This window comes from Cuculus canorus, chromosome 1 (genome assembly GCF_017976375.1).
Source record: "Cuculus canorus isolate bCucCan1 chromosome 1, bCucCan1.pri, whole genome shotgun sequence".
Taxonomy (NCBI): Eukaryota; Metazoa; Chordata; class Aves; order Cuculiformes; family Cuculidae; genus Cuculus; species Cuculus canorus.
In genome coordinates, this window is record NC_071401.1 from 100,308,062 (window position 1) to 100,333,534 (window position 25,473).

Below are 25,473 nucleotides of genomic sequence, written 5' to 3' on the forward strand. Positions count from 1 at the left end.
TTGTGAAAGGTGATGTAACTAGATGAATACTGGAGAATTCCATAACACCCAGGGAAGTAAGACTAGAGATTCTGAGTCTGATCTTTAATAGAGAAGGACCGCTGATACACAGCTTAGAGTCTACAAAATGAGAGAGATTAAAGATCTAGTTAAGAGAAAAATGTTTTCTCTTTTTCTTGCAGCAGATGTCAGAGCCACTTTTGCCTTGCCCTTCAACAACCTACATGAGGGTAAGTTCCTTCCTGCAGTTAGTGTCCAAATCTCGGTGACTGTCATTTGAGGTTACTGTAATAAAGAGGTAAAAAAGGACAAGTGCAGAACCAAAACAGGATCTCACTGTAAATTAAGGCCCAGTATGTGAGAAAAGATCCTACTGTATCCTCACAGGAATAATGGAGTAGCAGCAATGTGTCTGTGCCTCTGATATCCCCTCATGACTTATTCAGTTGGACACTATGAATAGTTTACTGCTCTTAGTTTGAAATAGAGTCATAGTTATTTATTTGTGACTACAGAAATGACCTTGAGCAAGAAGAAGCATTTTCATTACATGTCCACCCTCAAGAAGTTTTCGAGCCTCCCTCAATTGTTAAAAGTAAACCAGAACTCAGCAGGGTCTCAGAAAGTGAAGTGTGTGTTTTTTTCCTTTGGTAAGGGAAAACTGAGGAGTGGTACTGTGTGATGAAAAGCACTAGGATGAGATTTTATTTCAATTGTTAATCTGGGTAGCTAATACAATCAAACTCTCAAGAAGCAGCTGTACTTATCCAAAACCCAGAACACCATACATATCTGTGAACTAAAGGTAGCCAGGCTTTGTCCTTTTTTTGTGTAAAAATAAGCAATGCCTTTGAAGATAGTAGAGTGACACAGATTTACCCCTGCTGACAATGTACCCTAATGTAAACAGGCACTATTTGGCACACCATGGGTATGTGCAAATTGAAGGACCCAGGAGCTCTTTCCTGATCTCAAAATGGATATGCTCTCTTGCTGTTTCTGGCTTGCATGTCAAGATCAGACTTGTATCTGTACAAATGCTCTTCCCTTCAGGAGAAAGGTAGTCAGGGAACAATGGTCAGGGTAGAAGATTCAATTTCTTTCATATTCAGAGGGTGTGTAGTCAGAATTAATAAGACCCCAGGGTGCTGGATGACAGCATAGAACACACCTTTGTTATAACTGGTATGATCTCCACCTGCACTTTCATTGGAGCTTAGTAGTTACCCAAAAACTAAGTTTTGTACAAATAAATCTACTATGTAACATGATAGCAAAGTATCCTTAACCATCACAATCCCTCCTCGACACCGCCGCAAAAGAAAAGCCAGGCCCCAACTGTGTTTTTCGCAGACATTGGTTGAAAACCCTGTATTCTTAATTAAAGATGTCCTAGCCAGCACACGGTTCAGTGGCTACACAACATTGTCATCCTAGAAAGTCAGTAAGGTATTTGTGCCAGAAATGCTTTCACAGCAGCAGAAACAGCAAGGATATGTTATTTTGGAACAACTGGGATAGCATGGCCTTCAGAAATATAGAGAGCATAGACTTTGCTGCTCTAGACTGCTCCTCCCGATGTGTCACAACAGATGTTTTGTTACTCAGCAGCTTAAAGAAATAGTTGAGAGGACAACTGTTTTAAAAAATGCCTTCACTAGCTCCGACAGCAAACCAGTTTTAGAAAAGAGAGCCTAAGATCTTGCAACAAGACAAAACAGCTGCCACGTTGAAGACCCAACCATGAATTAAGTCAAAAGTGCTCTACATACTTAGTAGTACTAATATGACCGCCGCAGACAAAACACAGGGACAAGAGCCATGGAAATAAATTTTACTAATTCATTCAGCAGAAATGCTTTATCCTTTGGAGGGGATGGGGAGGGGCTTTGGGGTTGGTAGCAAGACAAGGGCTGATGGAAGACAGACGTTGACAGAAGGGCTCTGTATCAGCCCTATTTTGAAACGCTGTTTCTGCATTTTGAAGGACAAGATCCTCAAACAGCTTCAGTGTTTATGGATAATTTACAGAGAAATGAAGCTTAGACCATCAAGCCAGAGAGCAGAACTAATACTGAGAGTCTTTGAACGAGTCACACAGTATAATCTGGAAAATAAAAATTTCAGATCCCTGCAAACCAGGCACTAGCATTCAGTCACAGAAACTCACTTCTCAGTTGGGTGAACCAAACAGGTTTAAACAGACCACTCTTTGTGAGTAAACAGTCAAATAAGACATATGGGTGAATTAAAACTCTTCATTATTAGTGAGGATAAAACTAGAAATATATCATTAAACTAATTATAATTAATATATTCGGGTGCAATATTTGGGTCCCCAAAAAGCTGTTAACATTTTTAACTTTTCTACTTATTCCAAATAATGCAGACATATCTTACTGCAATGATTTAAGATGTTTTTACTTTGAGAACATCAGTTTAGCCTTCTAACGAGTGCAAATAATAGCAGATTTTTGATTGACTTTACACAGGAAAAAAATCCCAGTTTTAAAAAATTTTCTTATGTTGTTTTAGTTTATTCCAATTAATTTATTCAGAAGTAGTTTAGGAGCCAGCAGAAATAATAAGCCTGTTTTAGAAAATTTATAAGTTTCTACCATAATAGAAAATGAATTAGATTGTCTCACTTCTTATGGTCTTCATTAACTATGTTCAATAAATTTTACTGGCAAGCAGAGTAAGTAGAACCTCTGCAAAGCTTTTCCTGCATGCATCTGCACAAAAGCAAATAAAGAGTTGGGCTGATTGACAGAACCTGCTAAAGCTATTTTTTCAGTCTTTTTGCTGTTGAAGCAGTGTGGAAGGAGACAAGTTCAGAGCAAACAACTGTCATGGTATAACTTTATGTCTGGAATTCTGTTTAAAGTAAAAAGAATTATTAGAGAATATGATTTAAACAACTGCAAGAGAAAAGCCCTAGAATTTACTTGATTTCTTTCTTGTGTCCATAATTTATTAAGGGAACTAGGTTAGAGTCTCATTAAAGTCTCACTCACATGATTAGGCGTATCTATATGGGAATCCAGCGAAGTTCTTGGTGCACTGAATTTGTTGGAGGAAGAAGTTTTGGATCTCTTTCTCCACAAATGCGCTGCACCCCACTGAGACCTGTTCCCCATTTACAGAGGACCTGCTATTGAAACACAGTGAAGATTTGGTAGTTTTATTTTGGCATCCAGCGCACCGCAGTTCACAAGATATCATGGTTGCTGAAGATCACTTTGAGTGCTTACTAACATTACGGGAAACATAAATAGTTTTGTTTTATTACTTGTTCAGGTTTAAGCTAAAGTAGAATCAGTTTTCTAACTTTTGAGCTAAGCGTCGTCTAAGTAACTTCATTTCCTGAAAGTTAACTGAATGTTTGCAGACAGTGTCTGTATCTAGAAGTGATAACATGGGGCATTGGTATGCAGAAAGGCCATTGCTTACATCTGTCCCTATGGAAACAAACCATCCTCAGGCTGGTATAATGCTATAAGCCGAGGGTGCGAAAATGAGTTGCATCTGCAGGAGTAGCAGGTTAAGATATGTGACTCAAAACTATCAACAGAGTATTCCATTCCAAATATGTTGTACTGAGTATGAAACTGAGGTATCATGAGAGTCAAGCCCTCTTCTTCAATGGTCAGCGTTCAATACAGACTTTGTCTGTCTTTTTGCCTCCTGATCTCGATCTATCTATGTTCCTGAATCCAGTTGCTGAGTCCAGCTTCCTCTTGCCACTGAGTCCAGCTCAGGACCTCTCCCTGTGTCTGCTCTGAAGCATCAGTGGTGATGTAATCATCAAGGCGGGGATGGTGATTTCATACATTCCTATATATTTTTATTATTTTCTTATTAGCAGGGTTTTTTTTTTTATTATTATTATTGTTTCATTAAAGCTCTTTTAGTTTTAATTTCCCACGAGCCTCTTTCTCTCATTTCCTTTTCCCAGGTCTCCCTAGACTAATTCATGCCTGTGCAGTCCTCGAAGAAGGACAGTATTTGGTGGTAGATGGTGTTACAATATCCTGCTTTGGGGGCAAATGGCTCCTTTTCGGATGCCTGCAGAATCTCAGCAAGAGATGCTGCCTTCTGTGGAGGCAAGATACAGTCAGCTGTCCCTGTTGGGTTTCTCCAAGCATGACAAAGCAGGCTGCTTCTTGCAAATGCAGAAGACCCCCGACAGACACAAACTCAACAGACACCAAGAGACCTTGTCTTTCCCAGCAGAAATATCACAGTCTTGATGCTGCACCTTTTTCCTGTTATCAGGTGTGAAACTGGACTTTGCCCATACCCTTTTTCCTCCAGTGATGAACTGTAGCTGCTGTAGGTACACATATACTTCTCTTCCTCTCTCTTTTCCCACCACAAACTTTTCACTCTGCAACAAATAAATAACATTTGAAAGATTAAGAGCAGACTAATTAATTGTAGGTATTACAGCTTGATTCTGAAAACAAATCACTTTCAGCTTAGCTGCTAAATCTTTCACAAACAAAAATGTTGCATAATGAAGTTAATAAGTTTATATTCAGCTGGTTATTGTATTTTCTGGCACACAAAAAGTAAAGATTTGGTTTATCATAAACATCAATGAGAAATGCTTTAGTTTTGATTAATCCTGTTGCACCTTTTCTGCATCTACATATTAATTTTCTGGGATATGTGACCATTAAATACATTTGAAATGAAATCCAAGGATGGTTCTCCAAAACAGATTTTGGAAATTTGTCTGAATTTTGTCCTTTCCTTAACAGAAATATCAAAATATATACCTGTGGCAATATGCTGATGTACTACCGCTGCTTACATCAATCTTTACTAGAAGAATATTAAGACTCATGAGAGAAGAAAAGTATAAGAAATAGTATGCAGTAGCCAAGCTGTCTTGTATTCCTCTTCACTGCACGTCTATTAGCATATTATTAACACCAGAAACAAGACCAGTACAATATGAACTTATAGATCCACCAAAGTGCGAAGGACAGCATAAACCAATGTATTTACCAAAGTGCAAAGTAAGGTGATAGTGCCATTACTTCATTTGAGAATTATTCATTGGAAAATCAAATTTGTGCTGGATTTCACATAATCAGACAATGCCTACTGCCTTGCTGCTTCCAAGAGCTCCTCAAATTCATCCAGACAAAGGCATTATGCTCTCCAATGGTGTTCTGAAATACACCTCTGGGTGTGATTTGAAATCATTGAATATAACTAAATAACTTAATCACTTTCAGTAATGTGGTGTGAATTAGGTTCTTGAAATGGCAGAAAGTGTAATGATGCTAGATACAACAAGAACATGAGAGTAAAACGACACAAGTTTACAGAAACTAAGAAAATAAGAAGGTGGTCATCCAGTATGATCACAATTTGTAATGCTAACATCTATTTATTCTTAAAAGACCCCACACCTTAACCAGCAGCTCCTTACAGCAATTTTTTTCCTAGTTGTTTGTGTCATTCTTATAAAATTTTCTTATTTATACTATGAACATGAGTATTTTCACCAGTATCAATGGGATTCTTTCCTAAGCATGATAAATCACACAGCTGTACTTACTCATTACAATTTTTAATTAATCAGATTTCCATAATCTATTTCTCATAAATTAATTAAATTAATGAGATTAAAAAATGATTAAAAACTTACACAGTTCAAAATTAGACATTAGTAGCAATTAAAGATTATACATTAGAATGGGCACAATCCATACAAACAATTCTAACAAAGGTTGTAAAACTCAAGTATTAACAAATTAAACAGATAAATTAGTGTTGTCTCACAGAGAAACATCTTATCTATACTAATCTTTTCTCTGGAAAGTGACTGTATTATCAAGACAGAACATTAACACTTATAAAAGGTCTCTATCAATCTGCTGATAAGGATTTATTTTCATAAAAATATGGTGTAATATATAGCACAGTCGCAGATATTTCCAAATTAAGAAATTTTGACAGATTCATTACTGAAACAAAAACTCAGAATTTCCGTGTAGGTCATGCTAACTCATATTTTTTTTTTTTTATTTTTTTATTATTTTCCTAAAGGGAGAATCAGAGTGAAACTTCGCCCTGAAAAATTTTCTGAGTTCAGGTTTTCAGCCATGCTTTAAAAGCAATATGACAGGAGTCACAGACAACTGTGTTCTATGTTTTCTTCTATATTTGTCATATGATTACCTTTTGCCCGACTCTAGGCATTCTTACTCAGTTTTAATTTGAATGTTACCTACATTCCCTTGCTGTCCTCATATATAAAAGGGGGAAATATCCACCATTCCTGATATTTTTTTTTCCTTATTTCTTAGTAATGACTCACCTGGACAAATGAGCATAATAGTTTAGGAGTAAAATCAGATTCATCAGGGTACTGCAGAACTAAACCAAGAAAGACATCAAGGACAGAATAAGCTGCAAAGAAAAAGTCATCTACAAAGTCTGTTCCACACTTAAATCCTCTTAACATAAATTTGCATTATCAGGGCCATGCATGATATATGTGTTGAAGAAAAAGATATTACCTGGCTCACGAGCTCTATCAAGCAGGGCTTACTTGAATGTCCCTCTTAATAAGTGGAACCTGTGTGGGGAAAAAAAATTGAGAAACCCTGCTTCAGACAACAAAGTTTGGGAAATGCTGCTGTTAATTAGGCAAGCTGAATAAATTGTTCCAAATAAATATGATGCAATTCAGTAAAGGAAATATGCAAAATGTTATGCTTGACTAAGCTAAGTCAAAGGACAGAGTGAATAGGTATCACTACTGAAAAGTATCTCTTAATGATTGAGCAACATACTATGAACGTGAACCCCTGTGGGAGTTTGCGCAAGCAGTGTGATTCGCATTTGTCTGTAGTGATGCCTTAGCATCAGTAATAGATATTCTACATAAAAGGAATAATGGAGGAATAATTTGTTATCTGGATTCACTGGGAAGGAGAGAAGAAGTCAGAAATGCAATGCAGAGCAGAAGACACTCATATTTCTGCTTTAAGGCGCTAAAATAGACTGCTGACAAGGATTATCAACTTTAGAGGGTCATTTAAGAGCAGTTGCACAAACAACAAAAGTTAGAAATGAATTAGACAATTTTCATTTCCTGGGAATAGATGGAGGGATTAGATCAAGTCTTACCATTGCTACTGGCTCTGTTTTTCATGTCATTTAAGAACAGAAATCAAAGATCCAATAAATTAATGTAGGTTACAATTTTCTTTTTTTTCCTGCAGACAAATATTATAATGACTTGCCAGGAAGAACCTGGATGTTTTGGAAATGAAATCCTCAAAAGTCTTCAGGAATACCTGGACATAAGTAGTGGAAGAAACTATTGATGTAACTGTGCTTAGCAAATGCAGTAATAGCACAAGATCGAAATAAGTAAAGTCCACCCTTAGGAAACTCAGTTATCGGTGAAACAGGAACAACCAGTTTCTAAATGCTCCTCTGAAAGAAGAGTCTTGGGATCTTATGGAGAACATCAACTGCAGATATGAATGCAGTTCATGTACATTAGTGCATTAGCCTCCAGTAGTAATAATCCAGAAACGGAAATAAAATAGAAAAACTCAAACTTGAAGAAATCGACTGTTGCTAGTATTAACCTAAAAAAAAACCCAACAAAAAGAGAGAAGAGCTTGAGAGAGATGAAAAGAGGATAAAGTGAACAAAAAGAGAAAATTCTATTCTCCCATTCTTTGTTGGATTTTCTCCCTATAAAGTTCATTACCTTACACCGCATTAAGATAACTGAGAATGTTAATAGATACTAATGTTGCTTCTTCAGTAAGACATAGATGGTCCCTTGAAATGTGTTACACGCCACTATATTTAGGACTGTGCTTTGAATTAACCTCTAATGGAATCTACTGTGGTTCAGTGATTACAGAGAAAGTATAGGGCTCTTAACCCCCCCAAATTAGCCTTTGTGAATATCCTGTATGAGTCATTCCAGCTCTTAAGTATAACTAAATCTTAACAAAACTTCTTTTCTGTTAAAATACTAGTGAGAGATAAATAACTAATGCCTAGGGTGCTAAATTTTTAAGTTTCCGGTATCACAGACCAAGGTATTTTTTATACCTTTATATATCTTTCCAGAATACACACGGATCATGCATGAACCCTTAGGTAGTAGTGTGCTGCAGTTGATGATCACATTGTGTTTTGTAATTCAGAGTGGAGAAAGGTTTTTTTATGATGCCATTGCAGAATTTGTTTGTATTTTTAATATTTTATATAAAAAAACTCACCCCTCTGATTAATTTTAAGTAGATTTCAGTATAAATGTTTATTCCCAGAAAAAGTTAATTGTACTGCAGAGCAAATAGGACTTTAAAAATCTTTATATTTTCTTGGTTTTAAACTTTCTACAAAATGTGTAAGTTGAAAGACCTCGTTTAATTTCAGAAGAGCTATGACACGTTACATCTCTTTAGGGTCTTTCCTCCAGTATCTATTTCATTTAGTAATATTAATTACAATAAAGAAGGTGGAAATAAAATTAACCTTTAAATTCTTACAAATCTGTGCTGTTCAGAGTTGAAATTCAAAAATTGTAGAAAATTCAAATCCAAGCTGACAACAAAAGTAAAAACTCTTTAGCCATTATTTCTGTTGGGGAAATGTAATTTTTATTTTCTAAAAAAGAGAAAAAAAGGGAAAATTCATCTTTGTAAAACATGTCACCACACTTCTAGCAATTCATAAAGCTCTAAAGGCTCAACAAAAATATGCCTGGCTGCAAGAATGAGAAATATTCTCCCTTGGCTGTCGTTTTCTATAACACTTATTTACATATTTCCAGAATGTGCAACTCTATTCATGTTGAGAGCTTAAGTAATCTATGCTGAAAATTATCTGATGAAAGGCAGACACAGAACATGAGTATCTGGTCCCAGCTTTGTCTTTGCAACTACCACTGACGAAAAGGCAACACACAGTTGCAAAGACCCCATAACAAAAAAAGTGTCCATCCAAAAGTCAGATTAGTTGTCTTTTTCCTCGGCCACTCTCCTCCTGATTGACCAAGGGAAATGGAGCTGTTCCAGTCTTCTCTGTGCTGGGCTTAGCATCAGCTGAGGCTTCCCAGCAGCCACAGGATAGGTCAGAACAATGTTAAATGCATCCTTTGTCCATCTTCTGTACTACAAAGGGTGGAATTTCTAAAGAGGATTCTATATGGCACACAAAAATCTCCAGTGGGCACTGAAGTGGTCCCTTCCAAGCATTCCTGCAACAGTTAGCCAGCACATTTACCAGACTTTGGAAGTACTCTTCCATGGCCCTGACTTTTGACTCCTGCTTTCCAGCAAGGCTTGGGTTTTTTTACTGTCATTCTTGGTTTCTTACACTTAGGTTTAATGTCTGTGTAGTTGCTTTCATTCACTGATTTTGCTGTAGAATAAGGTCTGTGTGTGCATTTCTGCAGACATACACACTCACACACACACACACACATACACAAACATCAAAATCTGCAGAAAACATGAAATTGCAAGAACTTAAATCAGGAAAAATCAATCAATTCCTAGGGAAAATGTTTACCTACACAATGAGAACAGCTTTGGAAGGAGAAATTATTTTTTTTTTTTTCCTGTTAATCGTTAATGACCGAGAATATATATGTTGCATGTTCCTTGCTGATGAAGAAAATGTAGAGATGAAGACTAAATATAGATGCATTCAACCCTTAATTTTCTCAAGCGGAGTGGCAAATATTATTGATGTGGGAAGATGTGGTTCACTTTTGCAGTGCTGGAGAAGTGTTGGCATATATACTTACACATATTCTTACTGCTAGAGATGCCAGCATAATGTAAAAATGATACATTTTTATCCTTTACTGAAATGAAAAAGAAACACAGAAATTATTTTAAAAAGAAAATATCAAAATTTTCATTATTTCTTTTCATATACATGAAAACCTTTTTCACACCATAGTGTTTTTCAAAGCTTATATCTTTCTGTGCAGTTATTGACTATTGGTGAACACATTCCTTACATAAAGAATTAATGTTTTGTCCAGAGTATTTCAACAAGCACTGCTAAAATTATTAGCTTCGTATTAAAATATGACATTAGAAAATACAAATGCAAACTAAAAAAATGCATTCTGAACACTCTGTAAATCTTTAAAACAAATGCGTTTTTAAAATGCCGCCAATGCAGTTGCTTAAAATAATCTTCCAAGCGAAGAACAAAGTTAAAATATACTCCCAAGAAACAAACATGAATTACTGGTACAAAAATGCCTCACTTCAATTACAAATATTGCATAATCTCTTCAGAACAGAAGTATTTATGTTAGACTTGCCTACTACTAACTGTAATGTATCTTGGAAAAAAGTAAATTTTCAGTGTTTTTGTGACACAATGTCAAGGAAATGATAACACTGTAGTTTTATAGAGTAAAATTAATTTTCCAAGTCAAAGTTTTGATTCTAGAAGTTATTAGTATGTGGTATGACTCACTCCAAAAAAAAAAGAAAATAGAAAATTAAAATTTCAAGAAATTATATCACTTTATATTCTGTGCATGTCAAGCCACTTCCAGACATATACAGAAGGAATTTCACAGAGAAAGCAAGCTGTTTTTTCCTTGTATTTTTAGTTGCATTTCATTTAAACTTTAATGACTACACATCAGCTCATAGAGAATTCTATGTTTCATTGAACTTGATCATAGACAACCCAAGAGACCTGAGATGGATTCGCAGTCAGCCCTCACCCAGTTGCTGTGCAAGACAGCTGCATTGCTTCCTCTTCCTCTACCTTTCCTCTGCCTGTAGTCCGATTCTCTTGACTGCAGTTTCTTTTTCTATCTCTTCCCACATTCCTTGGTGGCTTGAAGAAATGTGGATAGGGAGAAAACAGACCCTTAAGAGATCTAGTTAGTTAGTAGCTCCTCTGTTAACTATAATTAAATGAATTCTGCTATAGTCTTTCATTTTTAACTTGAAGAGTATATTGCTAATTGGGGAATAGAGTATAAAAATAAAATAGGTTCAAATATGTTGATAAGATGCCAACATTTTTTTGTAACTAGGCATTTTTATAATCCAGCTGGAAGGTTAAGATGTAATAATGATTTAGATATAGTCATGGGGTTATAAATGTTGAGATAGATTTGTTGTACATGTAAACTAGTTATTTTTCCATTCATGGAATATGCTTATGCACTGACAAAACATGGGTAATAATGATTGGAGAATGATTATATACATAGAGCAAATCAAATAAAGGATAAAAGGCTGTTTAAGCATTTTGTGTGCCGGTGTGCGCCAATTTCTCATACTTTTATTTTTTGCATTAGATCACACTTCAAGTTAGAAACACAAAAGAGTGCTTTATGACACAGTAAGGCAAATATGACTCATCACTGTGTTGTGCACTGATAAAAGACAGCTCTTTTGAGTTTAAAAAGAGCCATAGAGTCATAGAATGGTTTGGGTCACCTTTTCAATTCCCTCTGCCATGGGCAAGGACACCTTCCACTGGATCAGGTTGCTCAAAGCCTCATCCAACCTGGACTTGAACAACTCCAGGGATGGGTCATCCATGACTTCTCTGTGGAATCTGTTCCGGTGCCTCATCACCCACACAGGAAAAACATTCTTCCTAATATTAAATCTAGTTTACATCTGTTACCTCTCATCCTATCACTGCACTCCATGACAAAGATCCCATCCTTCCTGTAGGCCTTCTTTAAGTACCAGAAGGCTGCTATAAGGTCTCCCCAGAGCCTTCTCTTCTCTAGGTTAAATGAGCTGCACTCTCTCAGCCTGTCCTCATGATGAATTATAACTCACGGCTATTTTTCTGAGTTAACTGTGACTCTATAAAAACATCGTACAGTGACTAATCAGAGACAAATCAAAAAACTCAAATAAATCCAAATTAATAAATACTTGTAAATTCTCCAAGCTGAATTAATCTCATCTGCAGCACAATTTCTGACTCCATTTTTTACTGTAGGACTTTGTTCATGTTGACTGAATGCAGACAGCATGGGAGAACAGAAAAGTTGCTTCTAGGTCTGAAATTTAGCTTAAATATTGGTAGGTTGTAGAATCAAGATGCAGGAAAAGTCCTGCCTTATTTCTGCATTTCTATAATGGAAAGAGCTGTGTGGATATGCAGGCCACAAAACTTTAGTCAGAGTCAAAAGCACTACAGAAATTAAAAATATTATCAGCCAAGGTCATAGCCTTTTATACTTCTAGAAGTGGCTGCAAGATTTATTCTCCCTTTATTGTTTTGTCCTGCATGCAAAGATTTGCTTCATTTTCAGTGTTTTTAAAGTCATTGGGAAAGAAAAAATATTTGAAAATAATTAGAGGTAAAAAAAAAGGTGGTAAAAACACTTCTATCAGCAAAATTATCTCTTGATAAGATAAATTCCGAGCCAGGTCCTCAGGTACCGTATTTAAGTCTACAGTTTTCAGCAGATGTATGCTGGCATGCAGCGAAGAAGCTGGCCCATATTGTATGCTATATGTTGCTTTCTTGTGCTACGTAGCTGCCTATTTCACAGCTAAGTAGTGCTTCATGTCACTACTTAACTATCAAGGAAAAATATCAGGAGCCCATGGCACCTTTGTGAAAAACTTTCATTAAACTACGTGGTAGATGGAATCTTTTATACAGGTTCCATTTCTAATTGTTTACACAGGAGCCAAGAGGACTTCTTGCCCTGTCTGGGACTCTCACAGTGTGTGGTATAACCTCTCTTCCTGGGCTAAACTCCCTGTCAAAACTCTCTCATCCAGGTGTTAGGAGCAATTCAGCCAGCCATAAAGAATTTGTACAGGATCTAGCAGTGGTCAAGTATGCTGTGCTCTGTCTCCTTGCTTAGTTAGATGCCAACCTACAAACAGGGCGTAATGCGGATTGGTGACAGTTTATTTTCCCTTGCTTTGGATATTCCTTAGGACAAAATCTGGTCCATTGAATGAATATTGCAGAGCTAAATTATTAGCAGCATTTTCCCTCAAAGCTGCGTTTTAATTGCTATTTGGGTTTTGAGTTGATCACTTCCAGCTTTCATTTCGAGAAATCCAGATGATACATGTAATCTCTTATTAATGCACTGGGAAAATGTAATTCTCAAATATGGTTTTCTTCATGACTGTTTTACGGATGGCTGAAACATAAATTAACTTTCATTTCTTTGCTGGTACATTTATTTAGTTCAGGAATACACATTCCATCCCAAGAAAGATACCCGTAAGGCCTTGTTCTCCAAAGAACACATGCATTTAAAAATTAACCAAGATTTCAGATGCTAAAAATATGTTCTGCGTCAGAACATTAGTCTGTCAGATATCTCTTATAAAAAAAGCCTGAAAACTAAAGGAAAAAAACATGCATACAAAGAGCTTCGTTCCTCGGTTATTATCAGTAGAGACATATGAATTTGTTCAGAATAACTCAACAAGAGTGCACAAGTACAGTATTGGAGGCAATAGATGGCAGTCTTAATCCATTGTGTTGAAAGTACTGCATAAATATCATCATCTCTTGCCCCTCACCCAACAAGTCACCGCTATCTTTCAGCAGTTTGTAGGTCAATGTACAAACATATTTGAAAAGTTCATTTTGAAGATCTTTTCCTTCTACAAGCCTGGCTTGATTTACATCCACCTTGCTATCCCTATAAATGGATATGAAGGTGAGGACTGACAGCATCAAGCGGTGGATAGTTTTCTTGCAGTTAGTTCAGGAGGACACTGCAGGATTGTTGCAGCGTGAATATAGAGTGTTTGATATTGTGGTAATGCAGTCCAATGAGCAAATCCTGCATTCCCACATAGAATAAGCACCCAGCAAACCTTTCTGGATAGATTTCCCCTGCATCGTTCACAGAAAGAAAGAGAAGCCATGCATCTTGTCTCCCTCTCTGCTTGCTTGGACAACATTGCCTGTTGTGGAGGTCAGACAGGACCTTATACCTGCCTGCCTTCCCTCAAGCCAAAGCACTTATGCAAATGGATCGAAATTAATTTTGCTATAGACTATGTCAGCTTTCTGTGTTTTCTCTCACAAACTGCTGGCTAAAGGGTGGACCCCCAAGGTATCTACGACTGAAACGTGATTTTCTTTCCCTGTTTGTCTGCAGAGAAAGGCTAGTGTTTTCTTCACTCCTGTGATATGCTGCAGAGAAACACAATCCTGAAGGAATTTCTTCCCTTTCCCTGCACTTTACAGGGGATAAAATGATTAGAAATCTTACACAGGATTGCTAAAGGGCTTAATTAGTTAATAAATCAAATAAATCACTGCCACTAGAAGCAGCTGCAAGCTCAGTCTCCCACTGGCAGTTTGTTCTGCTGCCCTCTGTAAGTAGAGCTGTACAGCCAGTAGTAAAACTTCCTTGTGTTTGCTGCAGTGTGTCCTGCAATTTAATCCAAGAGCTTTTGTGTCTCTAGTCAATAGTACATTGAAACATAACATGCCTCATTATCATAACCAAACTGTGGAGCATGGAATAGGTCTACACGACTCCTGCCATAGATGTCTTACTATCCCTGTATATTGATGTATCATAGACTGGAGTCTGTGCTGTCAAGTGTTGTCATAGATGCTGGATGGATGGGAACTGTGTTTCCAAATGACTGACAGAGAATAAAATTTTATATCCAAAACTCCAATGTACGTGGTTGTTATTTACAGGAGCTCCCTCTAAAATACAGCCGAGGGACTCCTGGCAACAGATTTGTCTCAGAACAGTACAATCTACTTTCTTTTCGCAAATATAGATGTTCTAAGGAAATTATCCGAGGAAAAAAGACACTTACACAAGGTTATTAGTCCTTGCTAAATAAACCTGGCTAAAGAGCAAAGAATAAAAAGTGATTCAGTGCATTTTAGGGTTTAATTTTCCCACGGCATTGCAAATCACCTCCAATTCTAAGGTCAAATTTGCAGTTTCTCTTTTTTTTTTTTTTTTGTTGCTGTTGTAGGAATTAGTAAATTGTTATTGGTAGACAAACTTTTAGTAGGTCATTTGTAAAATGGACAGAAACAAACGTCCGATAGATTGTTTAGATTCTTCCTTGGTTTTCCAAACACAGAGTTTGATCTTTGCTGTGTCTAAGCTCAGAAGGGATTCTGTGCAGGGTTCCCATCGTATATCTCAGACCCACTCTAACTTAGCGAACTTATTCTCTGAATTTAATGTAGTCACTGAAAGGAGTGCATAACACTGTTATAAATTTTACTGTTTAGGAAACAGCTGTAAAGCCATTGAGGACGCTGAATTCAAGCAAGCAATAATGAATGCATTGAAAAATATTTTCTTATTTTCCCTTTTCATAGGCCTTATAGAGTTTCTGCTACATCAGATACTTGAGTACTTTAAGTACTCTGGCACCTGAACGGAGGATTAATTTGTGATGAGATTTGAAAGCACACAAGATGTGAGTACGGAGTATGAGACTGTGCTCACAAAATTCTATGGAAAATCTACTTTGCTTCTCTGTTTACTGCAATAATTCCAAAACGTGACTTGCATTACATGTATTGCTTGCATAATGGTGCAGCAGTCTTGTAACCTGTTGCTTAAACATTTTTCTCAGTGTTTTCTGTAGAACATGTTATTTTGCTGATTTCTGATTGTGAAAAATAACTTTTTTTTTTCATTACTTTGTAATGATTTATGTTTTCTATATACAAATCAATAGCAACTTGCACTCATCACTCATATGTGCTGGTTTGCAGCTGCCTTGGGTTTCATTAAACTGCACACAGGAGTAACTTTTTCCAGAAATACAACTGGGAAGTGAGTACCTAATTGCAAGTCTATGACAAATTAACAATTAATATGTATCTCTCCAGATGGTGTTGCCTACTGTGTCATGTGGAAAATCCTGTTTGTCACAATGTTAGCAGTCCTGACCTCCTTCCTTCTACACTTGGATGGCATGACACAAGCTAGAAACAACTTATTTCCATTGAAATATGTCTTTATATTTTAGTATACACTTAGATTTTCATGAATTAATCAGCTTGTAATGAAGTCTTCTAGATAGCATTGCAGAACAGATACCAGAAAGAAAACAACAACCCTGAACAAAAACCCCAATATAAAGGAAAGGCAGTAAGGACAAGCACAAACCAACAAGAAACAACACAGGCAGAATGATCTCCAGACTATGACGAGGATTTGCACTCAGCAGCATTGTTCCATAAAGCGCAGAATCCCTCTTCACCAAAGAAATCATATCTCTGTGTTTTTATCCCCTTTTTACATCTCTCTATTTCCCAGGAAAGTGAAAACAGGATCTGGATAGAGCACAGATTTATTTTAGGGCATGATGGATAATCCTGTGAAATAACTATGTGATAGACTTATCTCTAATGACTGAACTGCTGTATAGTTCTGCATAATGGAAAAATGAAAAAAAAAATCTAAAATAAACACTGCTTTGTGAACAATTTACTAATAATTAACAGCTAAATTAATCAACTCTCTATGTGTGCCCTGAATTGTTCACCCAGCTCTCCCTCTTCATCTGTACATTTACTATTAGGGCCTGATTAGTTTCATCAGCATAATTCTTAATTAGAGAGTTTGTTTAACTGAAATACAGTAGTAGAGCTTCTTGGAATTTCTCAGCAAAACACTTCTGTCATAGAAAATAGCAGTTACTGAAAACAAATTACCAGTTTTATGTGGAAAAATATGTTGACGAAACTTTCATATGGAAAGTCTTAGATTCAGGATGAAATTTTTATTCAACATAAATGGAGCTAGATAGATAGACAGACAGACAGATAGATACATACATACGTACATACATAGAGGAGAGTGAGAATGAGCCCTGAGTAACATAGAGCAGTGACTTTGCCTATGAATTTCCCACATCCCAAAACCACCAGTTGTTTGCGACTCTGAATGGACTATTAAGTTATAAACAGGAAGTAATAATTTGATTGAGTTTGTTACACTTATCATTGAAAGGTCTGATCATAAACTGTAAATGACTAAAAATAAATATATGTTATTTGCCAGTTTGAGGGGGAGTAGAGTGCATTTGTAAGTAAACCAATCATACAAAGACACCACTCTAGAATGCATTGCTAAGATCATTACATCAATGCCACATTACTAACCAAAATGAAAGGCAAAAAGTTAATTATTACAAATTAAAGTTTTATTTGGTTCCATCCACAGGTAATAAAAAGTAAAGGCTGCCTACATCTGTATATTTTCCATGCATGTTTAAAAATATAATGTCTTGTGTTTTCAGCAATAGCCAGTTGCAGTAGCTACTGAGTATCTCCCAAGTTTGTTTGAGTTCTATAATTTTACTAGACAGCATGACACCCTAGTCTCATCAGAAATGTTTCTGTACTAAGACTTACACCTACCTTGAAATCTAGAAAAAAAAAAAAATGAGCTGTATGATAGCATGGTCTGTAGCACTTGGTTTATGAGAATGTCCTTCTAGCAAGCTCCTGTGTCAGAGTGAAAATGGAAATTATATTTCTATTCTAACTTTGAGACATAGATCAAACAACATTGTCAGAGGAGAATTTCTCTGTCAAACATTCCTTTGATCCTTCTGGAGCTTGCACTGCTAAGATTGTGTATCCTTTGGATCAGAGAATGTACCTTCCTCTGTTTTGTTAAACTGCTCGGTCTATAGGTCTTGATGCTGCAACGATGGCATTTATTAATATCATTGTACAAGGAGAAGGTGTGGATGTTATTGCAATATTCCCGCAGGTTTTGTGTTCTCTTTTTGTTTGTTTTGGGGAGGATGTTCTTTTGTTTGCTCATTTTTCTCAAGGATGTAATCCCATTATTAGATAATCTCAGGACCTAGCTCTATCTGTAGTTAGTAAATCATCTTCATTTTTCTTCCCTTGAATGAGAAGAAAACTAGTAATGTTATTGAGAAATTAACAATCAGAATAGCGGAAATATTTCCATTCCTTAGTAACAGAGACTATATATTTATGTCTTGCAGCAGCCTAAGATAGGCAGGTGCAGTGCATTGTTCACAAACACAAGCACATATTTTTGTATTAGTTTGTCCACAGTCATGCAATTTATATTTACTTTTTTCCACAACACTGCTAACACAAACAAATAAGTCTGGCAAGAAAATAATATGCATCTGTGATACTGGTGGGATTGTACAGAGAGAACAAAAGCAGTGTTGTCTGTTAAGCAAAATAAAACAGCAGTTTTAGTGCTAGACTAAACTGCTTGAGCTTCAAGACCTCAATTAACATACACCAGAACTTAGCTGATAAGGAATGTTTTCAGTAAATACAGAATACTGCTGTGTATGTGTTTATGTTTCTTTCCTTACTAGTATAGAAGGATGGTGTTGGTATGTGGCAATGTTTGGATGGTGGCCCATAGGCTGTACTGTGTCCTGGGATCCTGTTGATCCCAATTGGAAAACTGAGCAGAGGGTGTGCACCTCCCTCCCAGGACTCTTGCTGACACCTTGCAGATACACAGTCCCTGTGCTGTGCAGTGGGAACTGGCGAGGAGGTCTGCAAGGAAGGAAGAATGTAGGGACTATTGGCAGCTTTTGCCTTGACGTGGAAATAGGATGCAGCCGTATGATGAGCCTGAGCCATGGGAGCTCAGTGTTCCGCTGTCTAGGGACCACCTTTGGGCCAATGGCCTTGTAAGTTGTATAGAACACACTTTTCCCACTTGAGAACGCTGACATTTTTCCATTACCCTTAGGTTTCCAAAGATTCTTGATACACGTTACAGCTGTGAAGGAATGTTACTGCATTTATCCAGCATAATAAGCAGATGAAATTGGGTATTTGAGGTATTCGCTACTATCAAAGATTCCTAAGAGAGGATTTCTAAAGTCTGGAAAACACACATAATGCAATTACCCGAATCATAGCAGTCCCTTCAATGACATCTGCCTAATTCTAGCTGTCAGAAATTTTAATGAAATAACAAAGTGCATAGGGACAAAGTGCATTTCTTTGTCTTGCAACAGTGACAAAAAAAAATCTGCTTTAACTTGTTTTTTGACCAGAGCTTACAGCCAAAATTTGATGCAGCTGTAATGCAGATGTATCTGTAGAGTGATCACAAAGAAGCCTACGGGTTCTCTCTAACATGCAAAGATTTTCTGACTTCATGGCTTAGACTGGGTAGCCCTGTTGCATATGGCTGGCGACTTGTTCCTCACTGATGGATGCTGCAAGAACATTGCCTGATAGTATTGTAGTCTGACAGCAATGCCTTCCTGTATTAGTTCTTAGAATAGTTTGCAATATAATAATTTTCTGCAGAGAAAAATATATTTTTAGGGTTTTTTACTCAAGGAAGGAGAAGGAATCCATAGTAGTCTCAGTTTATTTGCTTTTTTAAAATTTTTGGTTAAAATTAGTGGATGGAATGGATAAAAAGAGGAGGGTTTCTGCCTTATTTCGCAGGCATAGAAACCTTCTATTTTCCTTAAGCAGTTCATATTCAATGTGTTTCCACTGAAACTGTATAATGGTGTTAAAGTGAATTTTATCTGCACAGTTCAGAAACCCTGAACTGATACAGAATATGACTTTCAAGCAATTGCATCAGCAAACCTTGCTCAGTTTTCGTATAGCCATCAGCACACTCAATTTGTTTAAAACTAATTTTTTAAAGTAATATTTAAGTTAGATTAGCAGATTGTTTAGACTGTTACTGAAGTCATTATATCTATGTTTGTGCATATTCATATTTATGCAAACAGAGCACTTTTATCTTCAAACAGGGATGCCCATAGTCCCTGTTGTTACACTTTATAGGTCATTGAAAAAATTCTTGTTGAGTTTCAGCAAACATCGTCCATATCTACAGAGTTTTCATATTGAATAGCAAATTGGATAGCTTACCTTCTGTAAATGTAAGTGAATTTTGTTTCCTATATATCTGTTGAAATATGGAAGGCACAACTAAGCCTGTCTTTGGTAACAGCATTGTCTACAGAAGGGGATGTTAGACTTTCATCTTAAATCGACTTTTGTAACACCAGTTGTCCTCACTTTTATTAATTATCTTCTAACAAAGTAATTTTCAAAATGCAATCCACGCATCTATTGTTTCTTTATTTGTGTCTAAATATGATAAATGTTTATTTGAAGTTACTAGTAAAAAAAAAGAATTTCTTATAGTATTATTTTACCTGCAGTGATTGTTTTAACAAGTTAGTTCTCTTACTATACGAAAACTTGTAATTTGCTGTGTAATAGTGAGATAATACTTTTGAAACACATGAAAATGGAAAACACATCATATCTCCTCCACCAATTGTTCAAACAACTTCAAATAGTCTCTAGTTGATACGGGACTTTCTTATTTGCATGTGAAAAGAGCACATAATCTGGTTAGCAACCAAATTGCTTTCTTAAACACTTTGGCATTTAGTCTATTTGACTCTATATTAGCCCCTTCACGAATAAATGTATCATAAGAAACTAATCACTTTCAAGTTTTTAACGACTGAGATTTCCTAGTCTCTTGTTTCAATTGCTCATGTAATTTCTCTTAGAATGCTTATCATGCTCACATATGGACGTATGAACTAGTAAATGCAACAGTAATCCAACTAAATAGTGGATACTGGATGTTAAAATTTGAACACTAGCTTACATTTAACCAGCTGTTTTATAATCTTAGTCAACATAGGTATTACCGTGACCTATTGAATCAGAAACACATTAATGATGGTACTATCAAAATACAACACAATCAAAACATGCAGTCTATTGGAATTACTTTCTGTTCTCAAATACAAGTGAGTTATTCTTACGGGACCAATTGCAGAGAACCTGGATGCAGGGACTTAAAAGTTTTTTATCTTTTCTGAATCTATATTTTGCACCTTAGGTACCATGACTGATTTTGAATTTAGCTGCCTTCTGGTTTCCTCATTATTCTGTGCAGTAATGTTATACAACAGCTCTTTTCCCACAGTGAAAATATAGAAGATACCTGTCCATAGAAAATATCTACCACAAATCTGGGCAGCATTTATTACTTAATTGTTAATATAAAGTTACATATATATTGATGCCATTAGATTGTCATTCACAGGATGAAAAGCAGTGGGGAACTGCACTGAGCAAAGATTGCAGCTTTTGGTGAAATATTCAGTTTCTCTGACTGTGAAGAAATCTTTGTACCCTTTGTGTCTTAATACTAACTTTTGTGTGTGACTGCTCTATTGGGCATACTATAAATCAGTTGGAGGAAGGATCTTTTATTTTAGTTAATTCCTGTGTGTTTGTACAGCCACAAGAACACAGAAATGATGGTTGTTAGTATGAGTTCAGACTTTACTGCTGTAACAGAAACATTTAGTGGCAGTTTATTGTCCTGATAATTAAGATATTTATGAAATATTTTTTCCCAGGTCTGAATTTTGAGAACTGCTGCCAACCTATTCTCAGGCATGCTGGGATATACTTATTTGCTAAGTATAATGATACCCTTGCGTGCACACTTTGGAATTTGATACTTGAATCACTTTTTGTGCTGTACTATCTAGAAGTATGTGGGAAGCTGGCTGTTGGTTATGTTCTTTTGAGAAAATCCATTAGTCAATATTCTTTTTATTATAGCTATGGCTTCAGCCTGTAAAAAAATGTTACTGAGTTCGGGATACATGCCCGATACTTAATAGCGAATTCTTACCTATTGCAAACATCTTCTTGTTATTTAAAAGTCTGGCTTAGCTCTGCAGGCAGTTTGGCTTATTTAGCTGTTCTCCTTATGTAGGAAAGTTGTGGAATTCCTATACTGTCCTGTCTCAAACCATCCTATTGCAATTTCAGATGCTTTCTGCTAATTACATGTAGCTGATGATCCACTTTAAGGAAGTTCTTCTAATTTTTTTCCCACAACAGTAGAGATAAAATTTATTTTAGAAATCTTTTTTGTATATAAGAACTTTAAAAAAATTAGGAAGCTCTGATTTAACTCACTCTTTAATTTTCTGATTGTAAATAAATGTTTATTATTGTTTAGTGTAGATTCCTCTTTATCTTCTCATCTTGTGTTTATTTTCTTTGGATGTAGAGAAATACTTCATAGGAAGTTATGAAACATGGGTTCAAATTGATTCTCCTGTGTCTGTGGGAAGAGACCATCTCATGTAACATTTGTTGGAGTTTTTCAGAGTGGAATCAAGATTATTTTTTGTATCATTTCTTTCTGAAGAAGACACAGTGTCTTATCTTATACTAGAAAGAGTAAGTGGATAAGTTTCCTGTACATATATTTCTGACTCTTTTCCTTAACACCACCCAGATTTTTCCTTTTTTATTATTTTTTTTTTTTATTTTGCCTGCCGTGGATTTCCACAACTTCTGTGAGAACTTCCTAATTTTACTTCTTTCTAAGATAAGAAATCTGGACTCCTCAGTGTTTCTTAACAACAGTCTTTAAGACTCAACATATTGTTCAAAAATTCCATATTAATGTCAAGTTGTATTCACTTTCATCAAAATGAGAGTCTCGTACAACACAAAACCTGCCACTGCCACATAAAACCATTAAAAAGTTTTGCCAGTTTTTTTCATGAGCAATTTATCCACAGATTTTCTTGTGAAACCTAACTGGGTATCTCCAAACTGAGTCAAGCTTAATTCCACTTACACTGCTAATTGTTTTGTTTTATACTCTGCCTGACTCTTAATTAGAACAACTCTCATTAAATTCTAATACACTACTTTTACAGTGTATTAAATATTCCAAGACCTGGAAAACTAGTTCTAAATCTAACCAGTTCAGAAAATATGTATTTTATAAGCAGAAAGGTTCCACTTCCTTTTTTTTTTTTTTTTAACCAGTGTGAAGGATATAATTTGTATTTCCATTTTTAATATATTATCAATATATATATACTCTCAAAGAAAATATAGGCACTGGATTTAAACACAGTAGATGAATTTATAATCTCACTTGAGTCTTAGAAAATTGCTTAATTCTTCTGTGTTTTGGTTACTGATCTGTAAAGTGTATCATAATGCTTCTGTCCTTCAAAGTATATTGTGTACTTTAAAAAGTGTTCATACACAAGCATATGAAGAATGTAAAACTGACTGGTGTGGAGGATTTGGGTGACTGGGAAAACTTCATAGGCAAGAAAATTCATACCTGTTATATAACAGCATCTTCATACAGAATGACCAGAATGTACTTGCAAATCTGAAAGATAAGCATAGCAGAGAACTGTGCAAATACAATTACGATAATTTTAATTCTTTGTTTTAAGTTGAGGACATATCAGACATTTTTATCCCACAGGTAAAAACTAAATGTTAAGTGCCTGGAGCATTAAAACTTTAAGAGAATTTGACTTGATGCATAACAAGAAGGTTATACAAGCTCAGCCATCCTCTTATATGACTATCGTTATTAAAAAGAAGACAGATTTTATGTTGGAGTATTTTTTAGATTTACCAGTGCAGAACAAACATTATTCTGTGGGTTAAAAATGAAAACAATTTATTTTCTCCCTTGTACCAAAACCATATTTCACAGCTTATGAGACACAAATGGGGAGATGCTTCTGATAAAATGTTCCTGGGATTTTCTATGTGGGAAAAAACAAAAAAATAAGCAAAAGAAAGAACATAGACGGATATAAGAAGAAGTTGTAAAAGTAATTCATCATGTAAGATGGATAAAAATTAACAACTCTCAGTCTTACAAACAGAAAAAAATATATAAAGTAGAGATGGTTGATTGAAAATCACCAATTTATTACATTGAATGCAATAAAAATGGATTATAGGAGATCAGAATCCATATTTTCAAAATGCAGTCCTTTTTCCTCTCATATTTATTGGTATATATTTGTTGATAAAATGTTATTTCATATAAGAATCAATCTGCAATTGATATGAAGCAAATGGTAAATATAGACTACAAAGTGAGGAAATCCAAAAGAAATGTATGAGACTAGAAAATTAAGACTATTTTCAGAAACTTCATAGCTTTGCAGCAGAGAGGAGGTCAAATGCTAATAGTCACTAAAACAAAAAAAAATTTGCAATTGTTAAAAAAAAGATAATAGTATAGGAGGTTAGGGAGGGAAGGAGGCAGTAGAAGTGCTTGAAGGGTCTAAGCCACTTTGGCAACCAACAAAATGATAAAATTTCCCAGGGTATAACCTGTCATCCCATGAAATCTAAATGAACAGCTGGCTTTCACCACCATCGATGTACAAAAGCCAGCTACACAAAGGTGAGTTTCTACCCCTACCGTTTAACACTGTGGCCACTATTAACGGTTTTGGGATATGTGGCTCCTGAACCTGCTACTTCTCTTAGATTTGTTAGAGGCGGCAAGCATATCTGGAAGTCTCTGAATGGCACAGTCTCACTTTCCCTGATGTTTCCTCAAATTCTATTCCAAATGCAGATATGAAATTCTCATTCTTTAAATACCAGTTGCAAACTACTCCTCACAGTAGCTAATAAACATAATGATTGATATAATATTTTTAAGACCCAAATAAGGGAAATTAGAGGGCCTTAACACTGAGCAAAGTTCAGCTGCTCATTTTTTGTACATTTAAGTTAAAGCAATGACTGAAAAAAAAACCCTGGAGAAGGAATTACAGTAATAACAATGCTAGTGTGGTTTATTTTTAATTCATGTGGCCAAGGTCTGACTCTCTGAAACAGACTGTAGTGGATGTTTTCCTCTTCTGTCTGCGTTCAGCTATACGATGATGCAGTTACGATTTTTTTCACATTTTTTAGCACAAAGAATTTTAAAAATATCTGGGACTAGAGAGGGAGAGCATAGCTGTTAAACACAGGATTTGGAGTCTGGAGAGCTGACTTATGTTGGTAAGTCATAATTGACTTTCTGTGCATGACTTCCCTTGACCTCTGCTATTCTTCTATATGAAAAATATGAAGTGCTTTAAAATCCTTGCTTGATGTACACCTGTGTCATCAACAAGCTGTGCCTGAGTTTCTTCATATTACATGTGCTCTCCTAAACATGAACAATAACTTAACACTCGTTGAAAGTCAGCTGCATTTTGAAAACTGTTGAGATATATATGTTTGGACTAATATCCAAGTCTAAGAACAGCCATAGAAAAATCTGTGAATAAAATTCAATTGCAGGAGTTCTCTGATTTAATTTTATCACAACCGACTGCCATTCAGGTATATGTAAGTTAACAACTAGCACAATTATTAAAATACAAGCTTTTAAATTGATTCCATCCACCAACTGTTCTAATACCTCAGATACTTACATCTTCAATGCTCTCCAATAGGATGAAAATGGTTCATATAGACAGTTGATTGTTACAGACAAAAAGCAGCTTTCCCCAGACTGCCTGCATTAATTCACTGTAGTTATCATTAGTGAAAATAAAAAGAAACTAGAGTTTGAGATGACAGGGTTTTTTGGCACTCACAGATATTGTCAATGCTCAAAAGGATATGGAAAAATAT